Source organism: Typopeltis vanoorti, chromosome 12, assembly GCF_054136105.1.
Source record: "Typopeltis vanoorti isolate ZY-2024b chromosome 12, IOZ_Tvanoo_1.0, whole genome shotgun sequence".
In the NCBI taxonomy this organism is placed as follows: Eukaryota; Metazoa; Arthropoda; class Arachnida; order Uropygi; family Thelyphonidae; genus Typopeltis; species Typopeltis vanoorti.
Genome location: NC_143560.1, coordinates 41,086,790 through 41,106,518, shown reverse-complemented (window position 1 = coordinate 41,106,518; position 19,729 = coordinate 41,086,790). Strand labels below are relative to the sequence as shown.

General features: G+C 35.2%; 1 protein-coding gene across 4 annotated transcripts in view; it reads right to left on the bottom strand.

The window, feature by feature from the left end:
* LOC150100731 (plexin-A2-like) overlaps positions 1-19,729 on the bottom strand; it is a 992,258-nt gene that overhangs the window by 884,779 nt on the left and 87,750 nt on the right. For 3 of the 4 annotated variants that reach the window (XM_090402045.1, XM_090402043.1, XM_090402044.1), the window contains one exon: positions 10,770-10,876. The exons of the other annotated variant lie outside the window; for it this stretch is intronic. The gene's annotated coding sequence lies outside the window, so the exon portion shown is untranslated. The remainder of the gene's footprint in view (positions 1-10,769; positions 10,877-19,729) is intronic. 4 annotated transcript variants of the gene reach the window in all.

The following is a 19,729-nucleotide window of genomic DNA, read 5'->3' as shown; positions in this document are numbered from 1 at the left end:
CATCATATTACTCCAATTTATACTGGCTTAAAAAACGTGACTCGTTACATGGCATAATGCACCTTGCCCATAGGTGTCTCCACTGACTTCCTTCTAAGCAGTATATATATAAATATAAGACCTTCAGCCTGTAGAATCCTCAATGCTGGGTGAAGGTATCAGGTATCTCTCTAATACAGGAGAGTTGGGTATATATCTCTCACGGTGACCCAGTCCATCTTAGGAGAGAGTGTACTGTAGGTATGTAAGCATGCATGTCTGAAATTAGTGAAAGACAATCATTCATGCAGGTAGCAGGATAAGAACCTGCAGCCTATTGGCTGGAGAGCAGATACACTAACCATTTTTATTTATTTTTATAAATAAATTAAAAAATATATTTATTTATTTATTTTTGTTTACAGTTACTCTTGAAATCAATCTTTAAACTTTGGCAGGTTCCTTCTGGGACATCCATCCTGAATATGTAACAGATCTTTATAAAGGATAAAGCATTTCAACTAATGGCCAGTCAGCAAACGGAGGTAAGTAGGGATTTTTCCTGGACATATTTGAGGGTGGGGTTATTTCACAAAATTGGCCAACAGTATCAGACGTCACACATAATTAATTGAGAATTGTAGCAATGTTATTTTTTAGTTTACTGGAATAATACCTTTTACAAAAAAAAATATTAATTTTAATCCAGATTTTTTACGCTAGCATTAAGATACTCTATGCTCAAACTTTGTTCCTCAGGCAAAAATATGGGAAAAAATATAATATTTTAAGTTAATATACAACAAGACATTATTATTATTTATTTTTTTATTATTATTATTAAGGGAGTCAGGAACTCATTAAGTGAGGCTTAAAAAATAAATGTCAGAAGTATCAGGAACAAGAGGGAGAAGTTTTTAGCATTGGTTAGTGCAATCTCACCAAAAGTTAGGCATTAGTGAGACTTGGCTAACAGCAGATAATGTAGTTACAATATAACAGAATGTGAAGGGTTAGTATTTTCAGGGAAGATAAAGAAGATAGGATGGGGAAGGAGTACTGCTGATGATAGCATATGAATTGCAGCCAAAAAGAATAGGAGATAGTCAGGAGGGTGGCTATTAATTTGGAGCAGCCTAGTGCAAGATAAAGGCCAATAAGACAAAATATATAGCTGGTTGTTGCTATAGGTCAGGGGAGTTCAACAGATTATCTGGAAGACATGCATCACCAAATTAGTACAATGAATACAGGTCGAGTGATTATTATGGGGGGAATTCAACTATGGAGATATAGACTAGAAAGAAGAAAGATCACATGGCAGGAAGGAAATAAAATTTATACACCTACTAAGAGATAATTACTTAAGGCATCATGTGATGCAGGGGACAAGGGGTGGGAGAATACTGGACCTGGTCATGGGATCAGAAGAACTATCCATAACCAAGGTGATCACATTGCCTCCGATTGGTGAAAGTAACCATGCGGTCTTGACCTGGGAAATTGTAAAACATGAGGAATATTCTGTCAAGAAGGGGTATATGTGGAACTACAAGGGAGGTGATTATGACAAGCTTAGGAAGAAGTGGAAAGCTGTGCCATGGAATAAAGCACTGCAGGGTATGTTGGTAATGCATTGGATATAGATGGATATAGTTAAGGGTCATCTAGAGGAAACAATATTAAATTGTATACCTAAGGTAAGGAGGGTTAATCCGGTAGGAATTAGATGGATGAGTAATATCATTAAGCATGAACTGCAGAAGAAAAAAATGCTATGGAGGGTATATAAAGAGAAATGTGACCAGGAAACTCATGAACATTACAAAGCTCAGACAAGAAAGGTGACCATCATGGCAAGGAAGGCAAAATCAGATTATGAGGAGAATCTAGCTGAAGGGGAAAAAAGGAAATCCCAAAGAGTTCTTTTTTTATGTGACAAGTAAGAGGAAGAATGACTATGGAAGAGTAACCTTAATGAGTGATGATGGTCATGAGGAGACAGAAGCAGATAAAATAGTTGAGTTACTGAGGGACCAATTTGCAAGGTTATATTATCCTAGTGAGGTTACTGCTTTAACATATGTGACAGACACTAATGTGGGAACAAAGATGGATGAATTGGTTCTTAGGTTCTTAGGATATTGAAGAATCTCGATGTAAATACAGCTGTGGGATTAGAAGGGATATCAGCTAGGGTTTTGTGAGAATGCAAGGGAACTGGCAATGTCTCTGACTAGGCTCTTTAATTTAAGTCTAAGCTCTGGTAGAGTTCGAAATGAGTGGAAAGAGGGCAAAATAATTCCCTTGCATAAGGCTTTTGGTGATGCAGGTTCTAAGATTGCAGTAGCAAATTATATACCAATCAGTATCTCAGGTATAATGCTAAAAGTACTAGAAAAATCGAAAATTTGAAAAATGAAAAAATGAAAAAATTTTGCTAATAGTCAAAAAGAGAATTCAAGGATGGGTAGATAAAAATATGATTTTTATCTACCCATCAACATGGCTTTGTAATGGATCGGTTGTGCCTTAGCAATTTACTAACTTTTTATAATAGAGTAACAGCCGAGTTGGATAAAGGAGATGGCTACACAACGATTTTGCAAAGGCATTTAACAGAATACTGCATGGAACCCTGTTACGCAAATTAGAACAAATGGGGATGGATATAGCACTGGTTAAGTGGATAAGAGGGTGGCTGTTGGACAGGTATCAAAAAGTGGTATGTGTATGGGCAGAATCGAGGCATAAACAGGTGACTAGTGGTGTGTCACAAGGTTCAGTGCTAGGACTATTGCTGTTTAATTTGTACATAAATGGTGGACTAAGGTTTACAGTATCTGAAAATCAAACAAGAAAGCTTGGATTATCAGGATCAAAGTTCAAGATTAGTTCTGCCATCATTTGTGTCTTGTACTCAAGATTTACTCAGAAATAACTTGCCAGAAAATGCACTGTTGGTCAGTGAAAATGCTCCAGGCATGATGACATGGATGAATTAGTGTGGTGGATGGTGAAAATATCATTCTTAATACAATAAAATATTAATCTTAGATCCCCATGGAATCAGAGCATTAATTTCAAGCACACACAGGTACACTAAATGCTTAGAGGTTGCTAATAGTTAAAAAAAATCCCACTTTAAGTATTCCTTTCTGCCTCTCATTTTTGATGACTATACTGACCTTTTTGATTACTTATCTTTGAAAGTCAATCGGATACAGTCTAATTACCGACACAGTAAGATAATCTTTGCTGGAGATTTCAATGTCCATAATTCTGAATTAGCTCTCCTTCTCCAACTTCAAAGACCAAGATGCAAGAGAAATGCAACTATTTACTGTCAGTAATGATCATTCACCTATCTACCAGAATACCAGATAATCATCACCATTCTCCTAAAGCAATGCAAGCAATGCACCTTTCCTTAAGCCCCCCCCCCCCTCTCTCTCTTCAAATACACCATGACATTAGTTCTCACCTCTTGGCAACTCTGACCTAACCTTGATAATGTTTCTTTTTCTGCAGACTGTCCTTCTCCCAGCCAATCTCAGGCTATGACTCTACAATGATGTCAACTGGAATGACCTGAATTTCAATGGCTCTTTTCCATAGTCTTGTTATTGCATCAGGAGACCAGAGATCAATAGACATCAATCTATTCAAATTGCATTCAAAATAAATGCTTGAATAATTTGATCCAACCACTTGCTTGGATCAAATTATTCAAGCATTGGTTTTCCAATAAATGTGCTAAAGCAGTTCAAGTTAAAAATGCAGTATACACTCGATGGCTCAAGTTGAAAAAAAAACTTTGACTCTTCATTCAGCTTACAGTACAACCAACAACGAAAATACTTATCATCATATCTAAAACAGACTTTGTAAGGGCAAAATGCAATAAGCTTACATCCTGATCAAGCAGTTAAGCCTTCTAGTCCTATACCAAGGTTGAACAAAACTTCTTCCCTACTATATTTCTACCTCTCTCTCTCTCTCTCTCTCTCTTCCTGATGGAACAATGGTAACCCCTCCTAAAGATAAGGCAGACCTTTTGGCATCAGTGTTCTCCCCCAACTCTTGTTTAGACAACCAAGGCAAATCATCTACTATCACCAATAACTATCTTCAAGTATGCCTCCTGTAATCTTTTGCTAGAACATCAAAAAATATTCAAACAGCCTTCATACTAAGAAAAAACTGGACTGGTCACAGACTGAAACATGATTTACTATGTTTGTTTCCAAATGCTAGGAGCATCAGGAATAAGAAGGAATTTCCAGCATGACTTGGACAATTATTAACCTCTTGATATAAGTGAAATAGGGTGAATCAGAAACTATTTATGAGAAAAGAAATGCTAGAAAGGCAGAAGGAAAGTGCAGTTAATTACTATAAAAGACATGTGTCTTAACCAGATGAAGATGCAGTGGAAGGGAACAGTAACAACAGAATGAACAGTATGTGTGAAATGGAAATAAAGAGTCCCATTTAGTGGCATAATGTTAAAGGTAAACTGGGTTGTGATATTTCCATAATCAAAATCATCATAATGATAACTGTGTTTTTATTTTATTTACAGCCCAGTGGCACAAGTGCTTGGATGTTGATTATCACTCCATGTTGATGCTCAGTGGAATAAAACAGATGTCTGAAGCTAATAATTAAGTATCTAAATTTATTTAACTGATTCACTAAGCCAATATCCAATAAGCCAATTCACTTTTGCCTTGGTCATCAAGGCATCTTCATGGGCACAAAAAAGATATATTCAGCACATGCATGCAAGTACACTAGTAGGAGGGCAAACACAGACTGATTGCAAAATGCATGCTCCTATATTCCCAACTGGTGCCTTTGATGGGTGCAATGATGGCCACACTTGCTGAAGGTTTCAAAATGATGGTCTCCATGATTTTTGCTAATGTGATGCAGCCAAATTTGTTTAAGTTTCTGCCACAGCACTACAACATTCCCCAAACTTGACTGGATCTTAACTGCTCTGATTGCATGCCATACATTAACATAGAGAACCACAGAATAAAAATATGAATATAAATCGGTTATAAATATACTACGAACAAATAAGCTTACTGACTAAATATAATTTTCTCTACTCACATATACTATCTCTCATGTTGATGTTTAGTGGAATAAAATAGATGTCTACAGCTAATAATTAACTAAAATAATTTAGCTAATTAGATTACTAAGCAAATATTTTGCCTTAGTCATGTTTCTTTATGGTAGGGTATGGAAATTCTTTTTCCATCTGATTATAGTCTGGCTAAGAGATTTTATATATATATATGTGGCATCGCGTGCCCATTTCGGTTGGGTGTGCTGTCATGGCTTATACAACCTACACTGCAAAATTCATGTCAGTTTAATAGTATGATTGCATTTTTATCGACATATGAAAATTTGAAGAGTGTATAGCACATCAGTGCACATCTTAATTGGTCTAATGTAATTAATTGTAGGATAACTTTGAATACTTTAATTTATCAATTAATTGTAACCAAATTTGCACAGAGTGGGGGACAGTGTTTGTTTTAAGATACTGTATACTAGAAAACAATGAAGGAGAAGGCTATATTTAAATTACTCAGAGATGTAAAATTTGGAAGAGGAGGATAGGGCTTACCTCCTTCAACTACAATACTGTTTCCCCATTGTAAATATAAGCAAAAAAGTTATAAATTTATTGAAAATTATATATTAAAAACTTGTTTACGTTATATATAAAAACTTACCTACCATGTCAGTTCACACTTCATGCATGCAAAACAAACGAAACTCAAAAAACAAAAACAGCAACTTAACAAATGACAACATTCAATTGGATTGGTTGACACAATAACCAATCATAGCTTCTAGGTGCTACTGTCTCAGAGCTCACCCTGCCTCACCTTCTGAGTGGTTTAAAACTACTAGAACGTCAAGAATTTGACCTGCTGTGGCATCTGTACATATTTCAAAGGGCTCGAAGGTGTATGTATTTTGAACGCACACCCGGGCTATTAACGTGAATAGCCCGGGTGTGCGTTCAAAATACATACACCCAGGCTATTAACGTGAAGCTGATGCAATGTTTACGCGGCAAAAAGTGTCCTCTTCATGAAGCATTAGCATATTGTGTTTACTTTTAGGAATCGTGTAAAATCTGGAAAGAATTAGGGGAGTCTTTAACAGGAATAAATGCAAAAATATAATATTTTTTTTATTATATTTTTCATCCTTGATATAATTTTCTGGATGATAGTTTCATTATATCTATTAGTAGTTAAGAAGTGTGAGTTCCGTATGTAAGAATTTTGATAATACCTGTCTTCTGTGATGGATGTGCCTACCAGTGAAGGAAGGTTTTCTCTAAACAGAAAATTGAATACTGCTCATAGAAATACAGATTATTAAGTATCTAGAAAGTGAAGACTGTTATTGAATTCACATTCAATAGAGAATTTGACAGGGGGAATATATGAGGTTTATTTATCCAGAAATTGTAATAATTCTGTCTCCAAGTGGGACCAAACTGTAAAGATATCCATGAAGATATTGAAACCTGATATGAGATTGGGAGAAAATGTAATGAAGAATTAACTTTCCAGATGTTCCATAAAATAATCAGACGTAGCTGATTATTATTCTTGAATTAAGAAAACACACATTTTCAAATAATGCTCAAATTATAGAGCTTGAAATCACCTAGAAAACTGTCTTAGCTAAAAACATTTTGATTTAATCTCTAGAATTTCGTTATCCTCAGCAAGATGGGCTCATTTAAAATGCAATTGTAGAATGATTAAGAAGTTTGAATTGTTAGAATGAATAAGCTATTATCCACCTCTATTTGTAACAAGACAGTTATAATTTTAACAAATGGACCATTCACAGACAATAGACAGTTTTATCAAAGGTCAAATTTTGCTTTATTCCCCCAACCTTACAGAAAAAGGCATCAGAAAATTATGCACAGAGGAAGCAAACAAATAAAAGTTTGAAGTTGCTCAAACAAATTCAATGACAATGAAAATCTCCTACGAATTTCCCTTTCTTAGAAAGTAAGACTGTTTGTTATGCACAAGGCCAACAGTGTCATCAGTACAGCTTGATATAGGCAATGCCACTGTTCTGATGGATACCATAAACTTAGTATTTTACTCATGGACAGACTGACCTATACTGTAAACAGCAGAGACCTGACTCAGAGCCAAATATACAAATTAAATAAATTATTGGACTAAGTAACATTCTATGGTGTTCCCAATGTTCAAGAAGATGGTCAGCCATCTTTTTGGTTTGAGGCTATATAGGTTAAAATATAGGCTATACATTACCTAGATTAATGTTTCTCTGAAATTAGAGATTTTTATCTATTCTGTTGTGTTATTTTCTTAAAATAATTAGCTTTTATAGTAATATTACTGCTGTTTTGTGTATTTATAGCATTTGATATATTTCCTGATATTTTGTTGGAGTACTGTTAATATTACATAGCACTAAAATTGGTGTGAAAACCTCATAAAAAACAACAGATCACAACAAAGAGGAATGCTACTGAAATTATTAACAAGGTGGCTTGTGCCTGTGAATAGAGACATACCATTTCAGAAACTAATGAGGATATCAAGGATGAATTAATTTGGAAATATCTAGACTAAAGCAAGTCATCAGACGAATGATGAAGGAATTGAAAATGTTGAAAAGCAATTAACACGTTTGCTGCCAATTACGAGTATACTCGTAGTTGGTATATGAGCCTCACACGCCAACTACGAATATACTCATATGTCGATTATCGACCTCCTATGCCAAGCATGAGTTAACCCTTAGTATAAGTACCTTAATTTGGACACTTGGCTTGTGAGTAAAGTGGAGAGCACATCTGGGGACTTGGTAGAAGGAAAATAATTTCAGCAAAAGTATAGTATATTATATATGCACCTCAGAAGCCAACTACAAATATACTCGTAGGTCGATTACCGACCTCCTATGCAAGCACACGAGTTAACCCGTAGTATAACCTGTAATTTGTAAATCAAATTACGAAAGGTACACTTTAAACAATTTTCCATACAGAATGGTGGTTTTCCTGACACACAGGACAATAATAACGTGTTTCCCGTCATTGTTTGTTTCGTGTACATACTCAGCATGGTTTTGTCAGGCGATTCTTTTTTTCTGTAGGTGGTAAAATTTCAAAATAATGTAGATCTCAAATACTGCTGTGATGTTGTAAGCTCATCCATTCCAACAAAAAATGAGATAAATTTATCTCTAAATTTTAACGCAGTCATTGCGTTTCCAGTAACTATATTATAAAATTTATGCGCATTTTGAATGTATATATCAAAAATGTGTATTGCCAATTTCTTTGGCCATCTAATTGTCTTTCGTAAGATGGAATAGTAAGAAACCATTTGATCAGAAAGATCGATGCCTGACATACCTAAATTATAGTCCCTAACGATATTTGGTTTTAAATGAATTTTACCATTCTGATTTTTCACGTTAACTATTTCAAATTTGTGCATATTTGAAATGGAAAGAACTTCCCTCTTATGCTTCCATTTACTGACTAAAACAGGACACCTCTTCTTTGCCAGACAAATTCCCCCTTCTTTAGTTTCTTCTGAATAAATCTGGTGGATTGTTTTTCCTATTATTTCGCAGCATTCCACACACAAGTTTTTCTGTCAGTAAGAGATTCAGTCAGCATGAGTTAACCCTTAGTATAAGCTACAGAATTATAAAAATTGTCCATATGCAATACATAATCCCAGTCTAAATATTTTTTCATCAAGTGAAATACAATATCATATGAGTGACCCATTTTTGCTAAAGAAGATTCAGATTTATTTACCTGTATAAATTTTTATTTTTATCACCAATCCATTTGATTCGCATAGTTCATAGAATTTCATGCCATATTTATGTTTTTTGGCTTTTATGTATTGCCGAAATGACAGTCTACCGTGCCATAACACCATTGACTCATCAATACATAAGTTTCTGTTTGGTGTGTAGCTATTTTGCATTACACTATTAAAATGATCTAGGACTGGTCTTAGTTTGTGCAATTTATCGTTAGCTGCTTGGGAATTATCTGCGAAATGCAAATAACACAATAAAATTTGAAATCGATTTCGGCTCATTTTAGAGTGCCAAAATGGGAAATTGTAAAGATGATTTATACTCCAATAATGCTCAATAGATGGTAAATTATAAGGACCCATGTGAAGTAAAAGTCCAAGAAATAATTTCATTTCAGGTTGCTTTCCAGCTTGAAATTCTTTGACTTTTTGATCTGTGCTCGCCTTTGCTCAATATTTTGTAAAGCATATAAATTGGTTTGTTCAACTAAAAGTGTGAGAAAATCTTTAGAAAAAAAAAGTTCAACCAACTTTTCAATACTGAAATTTGCAGTGTCAATTTAAAAACCCGTAGTTTCAACGAAGTCAAATTGTGGGAGCTCTTGTTCTGAATTATGTTCCCAATTAGTAACTGTCGATGTATTTGGCTGGATGCAAACTTCATCTTCAGAATTTTCTTCATCATCTGAGTCACCACTAGAGTCGTCTGTAGGATCATCTTTGGAATCGGAACCAAATAATTCATTCCATTCATCATCGCTCATATTAGCGTAAGCTTCTAATTCTTCATCAGTAAGCTTTCTTTTACTGGCCATGGCGTAATTGAAGGTTTTTAGAGACTAAATGCAATAAACACAGTCATCAGCACATATAATATACAGGTGGGGGTGATATGAGATAACTCGTAATTGGCACATGAAACAAAATTCTGTCTGATAAGCCGGCTATGAGATGTGCTTGCCGTGTGGTAACAAACTATGCCCAAGGAGCGTGGCAGCGAATGTAACGAACATCTGAATGTAATCCACTAAATTCAGATCACAGGATATCTAATATATGAATTCAGATAAGGTTGCATGACATCATCTTCTCTAGTCAAAATTTCAAAACTTCTTTTCAAAAAAATTTCAAAAAAGGAGTATATGTGATTTTGAAAATACAATAAAGTAATTTCAGGAATACATCCTGTATGAAAAGTTCCACTTCCAGAATACACAATCTGATGTATATCCTCTCAACCAAGAAAGTCAAAAACAACACACGTACATACAAAGGGGGAGGGGAAAGAAATATAGGTCACTAGGTTGTCATAATGTGTTTGAATATTTCTTTTTGGCACTCAGATATTTTTTTTTTGCAGTGGCATTACCTGCTTTATAAATTTCTGAAATTAGTGGTAAAGGATAAAGTATGTGAATAAAGAAGTGCACAGAGATGTACTTCTTACTAATCGTATCAGTTTGATGACCTGTGCAAACATACTACTTTGTAATATATGTGTGTTGCATAGATTGATTAGTCCAAATGATTAAATAATCATATCAAGTTCCTATTTAGTGTACCATGTGCAAGCTAGTTAAATATAGGTATTCTGGTAGTCACTGTGGCAAATGAGCTAAAGTGAATGTGTTTTGGGACATAACATATACACACACACACACACATACACAACATACATATATATTTGACAATTATTTAGTCAAGTGTGATACTTTATAATGAAATGCTCAATATTGTTCAGGATTGTTACCAATGTAAAGTAGTGCTGTTTAATGGGTTTTTTTTTTTTCCACAACTCATGAAAGAGAGCCTTGCAATTCAGCAGAAACAAATGAGTAACAAGAAAATCCATCAAGCCAAATTCAAAATATAAAAACATATGTTAAGAGAAAAATCATTAAATTAACTCACATATGATACCATTACAGGTACATCTCAATGTATGAAATATAACAAATTTTTCTGGTATATCGAGAGCAGTTCCAAAGGAGTTAAAGGTTTTACTGGTCCTATAGAAACTTAAAAAAAAAACATGAAAAACTATCAGTATAAAAAAATACAAAATGCATTAACAAAAACAATTTAAATTCAACCCTCATAGTGGTAGTAAGTTATTTTTTTTTTTGGTTATAAACAAAATTATTATTATTATTATTATTATGCGACACCTACAGGAAATCCAAAGACTCATCGAGGAAGGCCACCTGCTCTACAACTCTCTGTCTCCACCACTCAATCCACCAACTACAACGAACTGCAATTACACCAATGCTATATACTGCCCACCAATAGTCTTTTCACAGACAATCACAAACATCCATGCCCACAGCAGGATTCGAACCCGCAGACTTTTGGCTGGAGAGTGGATATGCTAACCACTCAGACAACCAGGCTGGCATAATAAATAAAGTATATAAAATTATTACTAAAATAAAGAGCCAGAAGGCTTCAGTTTGGCGATGCAAAATTATATTGCTCATAAATTATATAAACAATATAATGTTTGATCTAATATCCACTTTGTTTATATAATTTTGCATTGCTGAACTGAAGCCTTTTGCTTCTTTATTTTAGTAATTACTTTTACGCACCAAGTGAGAGTTCACTTACGAAATATACATTTCTGATATTTCAAGTTCCTCAGTACTGAAGGAGAGGTTTTTGCTCTCTTAAGGTTTCTGCCTGGTCTCTGATGAGAACCAACCACTTCAAAACAGCTGTCAGGCCAGTGAAACCTTATCAAAATGGACTAATAAAAGGTGAATATATAGATGCTTGGGTGACGCCTATGTCTTTTAAATAGTCCACACTAAGGCAACTCATGAATGCTGAGGAGTTCATTCCCCACTTGTTGAAAGTTTTTTTCACTTGGTTATGCTATAAATTAAAGACACCAAGAAATTATATACAGGTATCTCTCGATGTTACCACATGTATCAAAATCGTGTTAATCAAATCTAATAATCAATGGTAAAAATTACCATTTGTCCATGATCAATTACTGTATTAATAATTCGTTTTATATGGTGCTCTTTTAGGAAAGATAAAAAATGAATGCAAAGTAAATGTTTAATAAATACTTGTACCTACATTATTTACTGCAATTTTTTTATCAAAAGAAGTTATCAAGAGTCGTCTGAACAGTTTTAGTTTTTTTCTTATCAGCATAAATTCTATGATAACAAGCAAAATGACTCTCCAGACCTCGGCACACAAGCAATAAAACATAAAGAATAAATACTGCAAATATAATACATGATGGTACAAATTAAGTGGATATTGAATCCAATATTATTTCATAGCCGAATATAGAAACTACAAGAGTTTCATGCCGAATATATAGAAACTAAACGTTTCTGCGGATGCAAGAATAAGCAACCATATGGGCAACTCGTAGTAAAGGTAGAGCAAGCTCCAGATCACTTTCCTTAGTATTTTCCATAATGTAAAGCACATCTCCTTGAGGACATGTATGATAAATAAGCCTTTGGCTCTCTATTTCAGTAATACATGACGGTTTATTTATTTTCAGTTAGAATCTAGAAATTATTGAACAAAGAATAAAAAACAACAACTAAACCATACTATACTAACATCGGAGGCTGCGGTATCTCTCAGATACAATTTACTATGCAATATTACACACCTTTACATAACACGTGTTAAACCAAACTGACAGCAAAAAACAGTGCAGAATATCATTTGTAACATATGAATGCACAGCTACTCATGACCTCCAAGCTATACACTGAATTGTTTAAGAATATTTATATTAAACATTTTGCATGTATCTGTCAGATAAGCTGCGAGCTCCGCAGGATTAAAGTCTCGTTAATCAAAACTCTTGCTGCATATATCAAGGGACTGTCGCAATTCATTTTGCAGTGTTAATCAAATCCCGCGTTAAGCAAGGAATACCTGTATTTAGTTTAATCCTTTATCCAAGCGTAAGCAAACAAAGTTTGCACCTGAAGTATTTTCAGGATTGGAGCAACTCATGGTAAAGGTGGTATAGTTCGCCCACCGTTTGTAGGTCCCTGCTTCGCGTCTTTCCAAGAATAGTTGATTCATGCTGAAGGGGAGAAAGAAATGAAGGACGTCCGAATTGGTCGCCAACAGGCGAAATCACGTGCTTTATAGGTAAAATTTTCCAACTGTTATATAAGCAACATAGTTAACTACAATAATCATAAAAGAGAAGTTAATTTTCTGACCGGTAATAATAAACAACTCATCCCACTATACGGACTGATTACCCTATTATCAGAATGGATTCTCCTTTTTCTGAGATGCGCAGAAGTGTCGAAGGATCTCTAATCGGTGGGCAAACTATATGACTTCACATCACTTGCCTTAGTATAATTTCTTGGTATCTTTAATTTATAGCAAAACCAAGTGAAAAAACTTTCAACAACTTTTCTCTAATCCAGAGTAATTTAATAATAAAGTGTGACACCTTTTGGCAACTCGTATATAAAAATATGACTTCTGCATTACTTCAACCTTAGTATCACCTCTGGATCTGAAGAGACCTCAATAAAGGTCAAAACTGGTCTGGATAGTGACCCTTTCCATAATGCATAGTATTATGCATGTCTGCAAGGAGATGTGCTTTGCATTATGGGATACTAAGGCAAATGATATGAAGTCATACCACCTTTACCACAAGTTGCCCCAGTCCTGAAAATACTTCAGTGTAAACTTTATTTGCTTACGCTTGGATAAAGGATTAAACCAAGTATATAATTTCTTGGTATCTTTAATTTATAGCATAACCAAGTTAAAAAACTTTAAACAAGCAGAGTAGTGGTCAATGGGCAATGAAATTCATCTCTCACCTAAACACAATCACAAAGATCCATCCCCTTGCACAACTTCCAAGTACTGATTCCCCACCCCCCCTCTCACTTTAAAAAAAAAATTTTTTTTTTTTTTTTAGATTGGGAACCCATCCATGAGAGGTTATTCAACCTATACTACACTAGTTTCATGGATAGGCAAGAAGAAACTCGTTCAGATTTAACTTGAAGGGATGTGTATTATATTCCTTGGGAAACCCATAAGATGGCAGACTGTTCCAGAGAGCAGCAGTGAAAGGGAGGAATGAAAATGAGGAGAAATTTGTTCTATAATTTGACAGAAAGTGGAGGTATTATTAATGCCAAATCTGATGAACAGTGGCCATAGAAGTATTTGTAGAAGATGCAATGCAAACAGCAGAAACTGAGTACTTTATAAAAGTGATTGAAGTATATTAGTGAGAGAGAGAGGGGAGGATCATTAATCAATCCGACTGCCCTTTTCTTTACAGAGTCTAGTATCTTTAGTGAGCTCTTATGGTCACCACCCCAGATGTTACAGCAATGGTTAGACAGACTGGTGATTTGTTTAAAGTTAGAAACTATCTGATGGTCTAATAATGGCCGGAGTGAAAAAGAAAACCTAAATTTTGGATGCAGAAAAGGCAACATTTGTAATATGCTTGTACCAAGAGAGAGATCTGAGGTTAGTGTCATCCCAAGAAGATAAATCTCCTTGTGCATAGAGATTTGATGTCAAAAGTAAGCCTGGAAGAGAACGATTCTTTTTAGTGCAATATAAGACAGAGATGCATTTTGCTAGCAGTGAAACTGACAAGGTTATCCAAACTCCAATGATGACCATTTTGGAGATCTTAATTTAATGTAGTAGTGAGTAAGGTTCTGGAGGTCATGGTGATTTGTGCATTGCCAAGCTTATCAAATGAAAATGAGTGCAATGTGCTGTTATCAGCAAAACTATGTATTGGAGCAGTCTGATGGAGTAGTTCATTTATATATAGAATGAATATGGTTGCATAGTTAGAAGATAGGAAACCTCCACCATCGCATGAAATAAGTGTCCAGTTAGTAAGCTAGCAGCCAACTGCTGTGAGTTGTGGAAGGGGGAGAGGAATGGTGGGAGTTTACTTAACGTTTTGTGCCAGACAGAGTAAGAGCCTTGGAGATATCAAGGACAACCACCTGAGACTTGTCATAACTTTTCTTGGTATTTATTCAGATATGAGGGACATAAATGAGTAGATCACCTGTTGAATGATAGTGAAGGAAACTGTACTGACAGTAATTTATTAGTTGAATCTTTGAGGTAGTGAGTACAGCAGTTGAGTGTTGATTTTTTCTTGGATGGTACTTTGAAGATTTGTAACACTCTTCTTAGGAATGGGTTGAATGTAGGCTAATTTACAGACTGCAGGAAAAAATGAAAGATACAACATTATTAGAAGGATTGTTGGAAACCAAAGGTTGGCTTTTATTTTTTTGTAGATTATGATGAAATAGAACCATCAGGATGGTGTAATGGCAGTGAGAGCAGTGTTGGACAGAAGTTATGACCAATAGCTTTGCTTAGAAACCAGAATGCATGGCTGTCATTCAGACATAATGCAAGTTTCTTACTTTTAGCTCTCTCAAAGTCAATTTTGAGGTGTTGATAGTTTTCTTGCAGCTATTCCAGGCTTTGGTATAAGCAGTATAGGTAGATGAAGTTTTGGATGCAAGTCAGTTATGGTATACTCAAATCTTCTTTTGCACAATCTTGGCACACCTTTGAAAGGCTTAGATGGGGAATGGGAACTTAGGGGTAGAACAGAGAATAAATGTTTCCATGCCAATTAGAATTATTTTTGTGATATGTTCAAGCACATACTTTTGGATCAAATGGCCAGAAATAATAATCCAGGGAAGGAAATGTGACATACAAAGTTGCATTGATCACCTGGCTTTCTTATAATGCCAGATGATGTGTGGATGTAAGTAGTTGTGTTTTGTTGTTTCATAGGGGAAGAAATCAGCACTAGGTTGTGGTCTGAAATGCCTTGAAGACAGAACAATACTGACAGTGTACTTGGATGGATCACTAGTGAAGATGTCCAAAGCATATGGAGAGTGGACAGTGGTGTAGCTAGAGCCTTTGTCGTCCAGGACAGTCCCTGAATTTGCCGCCCCTCTCAATACACACCAAAAATACTACAAAAAGTCAAAACAACGTATAAGGAAAAAAATTAAAGCACTATGTTTATTTTTCAAGTAAAACTTTAATTTCACCATTCTAAAATGTTCTTTTTCTTGCTTTTCTGTTAGCAAAATCGATGATATTTGCAGTCTATTTCATAATAATGTAGGTAATTTTTTATCCATTTTATTTAGAAAAACTCCTCTGACAATTAGCAACACCTACAGCAATTGTGAGGAAAAGTCGCAGTAGTATTACAATATTTGGAAACGAGTTCTCGAGACCATATTTTATAATTAACTGCAAAAGTTCAAAAAGGTTAAGTGCCACCCAGGGCAGACTGTCCCCTCCACCCCTCCTTAGCTACGCCTCTGAGAGTGGAATCTCTCCTTATATGCATTTGTGAGACACCAAGGTAAAAACTGATATTATTAGGATCAAATAAAATGTGCATGTGCGATTTAAAAAAAATGAAACTGTGTGCGTGCATGCACAAGCGTGCGCGCACGCATGCATGCACACACACACACACACACACACGCACGTAATAAAAACTTATATAATTTCTATTTAGAACAGCCAGAAGAAAAAATTAATTTAAATGATTAATCCAAAATCTTTGATATGACTTCGCTATATGAATGATAGATATCTTTGCTGTTTGGAACAATTCATGTGAATGAACAACTAGAGGTCTTCTTACAAAAAATCAATCACCTAATTACAGAATCAGTTTCACTATGGAACCTCAATCAAATTGTTCTTATAAAAAAGAGAATTGGATCGTTCCTTATCAATATTTGATTTTCATAAACCTTCCTTCTCAGGTTGGTATATCCATCACACTTTGGCTAACCATCTCTCACGGAAATATGGCAATATTAATTGCCTTATTCTGTTGTTCATCTGATCTGCTTCAAAAAGAAATTTGAACAATCAAAGAAACAGCCATTCTCAATGGTTACAACCTGAAAACAATAGAGAAAAGATTATCAAGCATATTTTCCATTCTCTTTTAGAAGAAAAGACTTGAGCACAAAATTGGCATCCCATACATTAAAGGCATTTCAGAGTGTATTTCTCATACCCTAAAGAAGTTTCAATACAGGGGCGAATTCTCCATGCTTCATGCGCAAGATCATTAATTGAGAAAGAAGTAATATTTATTTGTTAATAAATGCATGCATTTATAAGCATTCCATTTAGGATTTCATTTTTGTAGACAGAAGATGTCTTAAGCTGGCGCCACAATAATTGAGCTTTGCGCTGTGTATCAAAGGCCGATGCTTGCTCGTCTAGTGAAAGTTACCTTGGCTTGCTCAGTTGTAGGAGCTTCCAGGTCCTCGCAGCAGCACTGCGATTTCATGTGCATGTGCATAGCCACTTCACGTTGTGTCACTCTGTTGCTTAAACACAGGCCATACACAGTCAAAGTAGCTCTAGCCAGTGAGCTTCAGCCAGCCTTTACAAGTGTGCCTGTTGGTTGGGAAAATTAAGTTACAGCCAACTTTTTTATGACGATGTTATTGACCAGTTCATAAAGAAGAACCATAGGGCAGAATTTGTATTCATGTAGTTTATATTGAAACAGACAGAATATCATTTGTAAAATTAATGTTGTATTTGTATGATTAAATGTATATAAATTTCTAAATATATAGTTTTAAATGGTCAGTAATATATTATTCCGCTAATCAGACTTCAATCACACCTCTCACTCCCTGAATGATAACAACAGCAAGCGTGAATTTCAAGACCAGCATTCACCCTGGTTCAATATTCCCACAGCTTTCAAGTCTGTTAATTCAATTAGCTCTGAGATATCACCTCCAAAAGATAAAATTCCACCTCTACTGCTGCTACCTGGAGTCCATTCAGTCTCATGCAACTGAAAGTCATTCTATTATGGGCAAAACAAGCTAATCTATTTCTATATGACTTTCTGAACCTTAATCCTACATTACCTCCAACAGAACCTTACCTTCACAATATTACCTATAGCAAAACATGGGATTACTGATACTAGCCCCAGAATACATTGGAATGAATCCTAATTACTACATCGATGTTCCCATAAATATGAGTGTCTCTTTAAAGAAAGTTCCAAAGTACTTTTACATCATCCAAATCTCAAGGTTTTTATTATATGCACACATACATGCTTCATTTTCCCCCCATATGCATGTACAACACTTCAACTCATCCTGATAGTATAATTTTTTTTTATCAGGCTGGAATGGCATGGAGAGGAATGAGACTTGATAGTGTAACTTGATGATAGCAGATGAATTTTGCATACCAGGATAAGGAACTAGGAGAGGAAATGCCACCAATAACTTTTTAACTGCATGATACAAGATCTAGATTGACAAGAGAGTATATTTAATGGAATGTTGCTAAAGAATAGGGAACACAGATGATGATGCAAAAATGCTCAGGTGAATGAGTTAGCAGGCAGGTGATCAATTATGGCCAATTTCAACTTTTAAACTATGGTAATACAGACTGGATGCAAGAAACAACATTTGGTAATAAGGAAACTCAGTTTCTGGAATTATCAAGGGACAATTATCATGGGCATTTGGTGGAGGGCTCAAGTTGTGGATTTGGTCATAATGTCAAAGTGATTGTAACTGAGGTCATTGCTGCTTTCCCACAGGTGATGAGAGAGAGTTCTGACAATCTTGACTTGGATGCAGTATGGATGAAGTAGTCTCAAGGAGAAAAGAATTTATGTGGAATTACAAGATAATTAAAAAGGAAATATCATGCATAGCAAAACTTGAAAGAAGAGAGATCAGCAGTGCATGGGAGTTAATTTAGAAAAATCTGTTAACAGGAATGTCAAAGATATCTAGAGTGAGACTGATATAAATAGATTTAGGATGAAATGATAAGAAAGTCATACAAGAATTGCAGATACAAAAATGTATATGAAAAAAGTGTGGGAACAATATTAGAGGGGAGGTTATAAGCAGGGTTCCACAGGGATGAGTACTGGACCATTGTCATTCAATCTTTATGTCAGTGGTGTCATTGAACAGAAGGAAGATATTTTGAGATAGTCAAAATATCTTAGTATGATCTGACTATCAAACAAAATATCTTCTAAGATATTTTGTAGATAGTCAAGACCATGGAGGGTCATTCAGAAAAAAAAAATATAAGTGCTAGAAAGTTGACAAATGAATGCCGATAACAGTTTAGCATACATTAATGTAAAGTTCCGAACAACCCTGTGATCTACACAATACTAATAGAACTATACTGGAAGAAGTAAAGTTAAGGATACTCAAAGGATTGCTGCAATACTGAGATGATGCTGACTAGCAGAGAGGTAAGGCTTGTACACTGAATAAAGACCTGATAATCAAACTGCATTCATATTACCCTGCCCTAATCTGTGATTGAAGGGGATGGAGAGAGAGTGACAAAGGTAGATAAAAATAATATGAAGACTGAGAAAAGACTGAAGGCACATAATCTGAGGAATTTGGTAAAAAGGAGATGATGTGACTGAAATGTGCATGCAGTTGCAAGATATTTGATAGATGGACACTGGGAAGATTTTTCAAAGAATAGAACAAACGGAAGGGACAAGTAGACAAGGACCATCCCTAAGTTGCAGATGAAAGCGAGGAGTAAGAAAGTGAATAGCAGTTTATTTTGAATAGAACGTACTGCCTTAGAGGATAATGAATGAGTAGTACAAAGACTATGTCACACCTAAAGTAAACCTCCTGCAATGTCTCATAACACAATAGAAGTTCTATAATGGTAAAAATACAATGTTCATTTTAAAAGTTCTGTACACCGTGTGTGTATGTGTGTGTGTGGCCAGTAGGATTATTATTGCGACACTTCAAAGGGCTCATTGT